At 53.8% G+C, this 5,557-nt stretch overlaps 1 protein-coding gene across 1 annotated transcript in view; it reads left to right on the plus strand.

Annotated features, from left to right (window-relative positions):
- Nucleotides 1-3,282: 3,282 nt before the first annotated feature.
- doc2a (double C2 domain alpha) overlaps nt 3,283-5,557 on the plus strand; it is a 39,669-nt gene continuing 37,394 nt past the window's right edge. Inside the window, exon 1 of the mRNA XM_031893060.1 lies at nt 3,283-3,439. The gene's annotated coding sequence lies outside the window, so the exon portion shown is untranslated. The remainder of the gene's footprint in view (nt 3,440-5,557) is intronic.

Raw genomic sequence — 5,557 nt, forward strand, 5'->3', positions numbered from 1 at the left:
GGCTAGAGGAAGAGACCATTGGCTAGAGGAAGAGACCATTGGCTAGCTGGGCTGTTTGGGCTGGATCAGTGGGAGCTATAAAGAGGCAGATGCCCTGTTGGATATTATATGAGTAGGAACATTAGTCAAGGGGATGTTGAAAGAAAGACATCACCAAGAAGGGGCAAATGTAGCTGTAAATATCTAGGCTGTAGCCCTGACAGACCCTGAGTGGCCAAGCACTGAGCTACACATCTTGCCAACTGCTGATTGGCCATCCATGAGTGGGCCCTTCTGCATTATTTTGGGAAGAACATGATCCAGTAACCATCTGGTGTTGATCCCCAGGAGTAGAAGATCTGGCCGGCTGGCAGCTATGCGTACAGGTGTAATTAACCCTTCATTAACTTCAGCCACTTCATTTCCATCTAGCCACACCCCAAATCTATGAAGCCCCGCCCCCTTGCTTGTGTCCTTCTCTCGGAGCAGTTGGGACTGGGAGGTTCCGGGAAATAACTAAACAAACACAACTGCAAGAAAATCCATGAGCCCAAAAAGGAATAAAGGAAATACCCCAAGCGGCCAAGAAAGAATCCTGATAAAACTCATCTCACTGGGAAATCAATAGAAAATAATTAGTGGAAATGACCCCAAATACACAGGGCTATCTGTCAATCAATATGATTGGTGCAGGGGTGATACCAGCGGGAAGGGACTAAATCTCCTGCAGAGAAGCCTGAACAGAGACAGATTGGATAAATGGGAAACCCCTAACCCTGTAGGCAATTATGAATAATATCCGGTGCTGGTTTCCCTTTGGGCTAAACATTAACCCTATCTGTAACAATGGCCCCTTTATTGGAGCTCCCTATAGATCCTCTCAGGTCCCTGTCTGGGTTTCACATGAGGGGTGGGCGTGTCCTAACGGTCCCTGCCAGAAGCACAGTAGGAGGGGGAGAGCCAATCACAGCCCTGCACTCACACAAGCACAGACAGGCTTCAGTTCCCTATCAGGTCAGCCTAGCTGCTGATTGGTTCCTATCCTACAGTGCAGGGTACGGAGGGCCGCCGGCTCCCCAGCTCATCCAGAGAATTCAGCCAGCAGGAAGTGGCACAGATGGGCGGGGCTAGTGGGGATTTTGGAGAAATTTACAATAAATCAGCCGGAAACACTACTTTATAAAGCCCATTCCCTCTATATTTAGATGAGTACAATTCATTGGCACAATATTTGTTTTTCACACAATATGTCCGCTTTAAAGGAGGAATATTGGGTCACCCCCCCTATATTATATACAGACCCACTCACCCTGTCCCCCATACTGTCACCCCCCTATATTATATACAGACCCACTCACCCTGTCCCCCATACTGTCACCCCCCTATATTATATACAGACCCACTCACCCTGTCCCCCCCATACTGTCACCTCCCCTATATTATATACAGACCCACTCACTCTGTCCCCCCCATACTGTCACCTCCCCTATATTATATACAGACCCACTCACCCTGTCCCCCCCATACTGTCACCTCCCCTATATTATATACAGACCCACTCACCCTGTCCCCCCCATACTGTCACCTCCCCTATATTATATACAGACCCACTCACTCTGTCCCCCCCATACTGTCACCCCCCTATATTATATACAGACCCACTCACTCTGTCCCCCCATACTGTCACCCCCTATATTATATACAGACCCACTCACCCTGTCCCCCCCATACTGTCACCTCCCCTATATTATATACAGACCCACTCACCCTGTCCCCCATACTGTCACCCCCCTATATTATATACAGACCCACTCACTCTGTCCCCCCCATACTGTCACCCCCCTATATTATATACAGACCCACTCACCCTGTCCCCCATACTGTCACCCCCTATATTATATACAGACCCACTCACCCTGTCCCCCCCATACTGTCACCCCCCTATATTATATACAGACCCACTCACCCTGTCCCCCCCATACTGTCACCCCCCTATATTATATACAGACCCACTCACCCTGTCCCCCCCACACTGTCACCCCCCTATATTATATACAGACCCACTCACCCTGTCCCCCCCATACTGTCACCCCCTATATTATATACAGACCCACTCACCCTGTCCCCCCCATACTGTCACTTCCCCTATATTATATACAGACCCACTCACCCTGTCCCCCCATACTGTCACCCCCCCTATATTATATACAGACCCACTCACCCTGTCCCCCATACTGTCACCTCCCCTATATTATATACAGACCCACTCACCCTGTCCCCCCCATGCTGTCACCTCCCCTATATTATATACAGACCCACTCACCCTGTCCCCCCCATACTGTCACCTCCCCTATATTATATACAGACCCACTCACCCTGTCCCCCCCATACTGTCACCTCCCCTATATTATATACAGACCCACTCACCCTGTCCCCCCCATACTGTCACCTCCCCTATATTATATACAGACCCACTCACCCTGTCCCCCCCATACTGTCACCTCCCCTATATTATATACAGACCCACTCACCCTGTCCCCCCATACTGTCACCCCCCCTATATTATATACAGACCCACTCACCCTGTCCCCCCCATACTGTCACCTCCCCTATATTATATACAGACCCACTCACCCTGTCCCCCCCATACTGTCACCCCCCCTATATTATATACAGACCCACTCACCCTGTCCCCCCCATACTGTCACCTCCCCTATATTATATACAGACCCACTCACCCTGTCCCCCCCATACTGTCACCTCCCCTATATTATATACAGACCCACTCACCCTGTCCCCCCCATACTGTCACCCCCCCTATATTATATACAGACCCACTCACCCTGTCCCCCATACTGTCACCCCCCCTATATTATATACAGACCCACTCACCCTGTCCCCCATACTGTCACCTCCCCTATATTATATACAGACCCACTCACCCTGTCCCCCATACTGTCACCCCCCCTATATTATATACAGACCCACTCACCCTGTCCCCCATACTGTCACCTCCCCTATATTATATACAGACCCACTCACCCTGTCCCCCCATACTGTCACCCCCCCTATATACAGTATGGGGGACAGGGTGCCAGGTTTGGCCATTCAGATGAATGAGATTGTGCAGAGGCAGTTAACTGTGTGAGTGCCAGGCGCAGGGCACAGGAGCTCCATGTACCCAAGGGGCAGAGGATAGTTGCCCTGTAGCCCCGGGTACTCTCTCTCTTTCTCCATCCTCTATTCATTTGCTCCTTTGTCTCCTCCTCTCCCTCTCCCCCCTCTCCTTCCCCTGCTGAGAGACACACAGAGAGCCGCACAGAGCATCATCCCTGCATCTCTTCCCTCTCGCCTCTCTCCCTTCTCCTCCTCCTCCTCCTCCTCACACCTGTTCCTTCCCCTCGTCTCTCTGGCACTGCCCGACACAGACCTGCTGGCCTCGGACTCTCCGAGGGGACAGGTAAGAACTGAAATGGTTAAGTGGGCAATGGAAAAGTGAGACAGCAAGCAAGGGGTTACTGGGGTGGTACAGGGGAAATGCAACTGCCAGAAAGGGCAAAGGTTGAATGACCCTCAGCAAACAGTGGCCATTGTGCCCAAACTCTTTAAAGGGTTAATGGTGCAAAGCTGTGCAAGTGATGCAGAGCAATGCAGTTTCCCTGCAAGTTCCCAGCTTATGCCCCCCAGTGCATGTAGGGTGGCACAGATCCACAGCACCGGGCACGAAGGGGTGCAGAGTTGCACAGGGACCCCTGGCATTGGGCTGCTTGGGTGCTGTTGGGGGGGTGCAGAGTTGCACAGGGACCCCTGGCATTGGGCTGCTTGGGTGCTGTTGGGGGGGTGCAGAGTTGCACAGGGACCCCTGGCATTGGGCTGCTTGGGTGATGCTGTTGGGGGGGTGCAGAGTTGCACAGGGACCCCTGGCATTGGGCTGCTTGGGTGCTGTTGGGGGGGTGCAAAGTTGCATAGGGACCCCTGGCATTGGGCTGCTTGGGTGCTGCTGTTGGGGGGTGCAGAGTTGCACAGGGACCCCTGGCACCGGGCTGTTGGGTGCTGTTGGGGGGGTGCAGAGTTGCACAGGGACCGTTGGGATTGGGCTGCTTGGGTGCTGTTGGGGGGGTGCAGAGTTGCACAGGGACCCCTGGCATTGGGCTGCTTGGGTGCTGCTGTTGGGGGGGTGCAGACTTGCACAGGGACCCCTGGCATTGGGCTGCTTGGGTGATGCTGTTGGGGGGGTGCAGAGTTGCACAGGGACCCCTGGCATTGGGCTGCTTGGGTGATGCTGTTGGGGGGGTGCAGAGTTGCACAGGGACCCCTGGCATTGGGCTGCTTGGGTGATGCTGTTGGGGGGGTGCAGAGTTGCACAGGGACCCCTGGCATTGGGCTGCTTGGGTGCTGCTGTTGGGGGGGGTGCAGAGTTGCACAGGGAACCCTGGCATTGGGCTGCTTGGGTGCTGCTGTTGGGGGGGTGCAGAGTTGCACAGGGACCCCTGGCATTGGGCTGCTTGGGTGCTGCTGTTGGGGGTGCAGAGTTGCACAGGGACCCCTGGCATTGGGCTGCTTGGGTGCTGCTGTTGGGGGTGCAGAGTTGCACAGGGACCCCTGGCATTGGGCTGCTTGGGTGCTACTGTTGGGGGGTGCAGAGTTGCACAGGGACCCCTGGCATTGGGCTGCTTGGGTGCTGCTGTTGGGGGGTGCAGAGTTGCACAGGGACCCCTGGCATTGGGCTGCTTGGGTGCTGCTGTTGGGGGGGTGCAGAGTTGCACAGGGACCCCTGGCATTGGGCTGCTTGGGTGCTGCTGTTGGGGGGGTGCAGAGTTGCACAGGGACCCCTGGCATTGGGCTGCTTGGGTGCTGCTGTTGGGGGGGTGCAGAGTTGCACAGGGACCCCTGGCATTGGGCTGCTTGGGTGCTGTTGGGGGGGTGAATTAGGGACCCCTGGCAGGAGAAATGCCCCACTCTGTAGCACCTACATGGGATAACACCTGGTGGGAGAGCTTCTATGGGGGCTCAGAGAGGCTAATGATTTGGGGATTGGTGGTCGGTGACCTGTGTGGGATACGTTGTGCCTTTTACTATCTGTGTCACCCCCCCCCCAACTTTATTAACCTGTGTCCCCTTGCCCCATCCCTACTTTTCTTGTTACCCCTCTCTCTATCATTGTTTCCCCTTGCCCCATCCCTACTTCTCTTGTTACCCCTCTCTCTATCATTGTTTCCCCTTGCCCCATCCCTACTTCTCTTGTTACCCCTCTCTCTATCATTGTTTCCCCTTGCCCCATCCCTACTTCTCTTGTTACCCCTCTCTCTATCATTGTTTCCCCTTGCCCCATCCCTAATTCTCTTGTTACCCCTCTCTCTATCATTGTTTCCCCTTGCCCCATCCCTACTTCTCTTGTTACCCCTCTCTCTATCATTGTTTCCCCTTGCCCCATCCCTAATTCTCTTGTTACCTCTCTATCATTGCTTCTTACCCCTATTTCTGTCTGCCCTATCACTCCTCTCTCTATGATAGGAAGTTATTTGTTTTTGCCCCTTTCCCTGATTCTTGTGTTACCCCTTTCTCCCTGTATCATATG

Source organism: Xenopus tropicalis, chromosome 9, assembly GCF_000004195.4.
Source record: "Xenopus tropicalis strain Nigerian chromosome 9, UCB_Xtro_10.0, whole genome shotgun sequence".
Taxonomy (NCBI): domain Eukaryota; kingdom Metazoa; phylum Chordata; class Amphibia; order Anura; family Pipidae; genus Xenopus; species Xenopus tropicalis.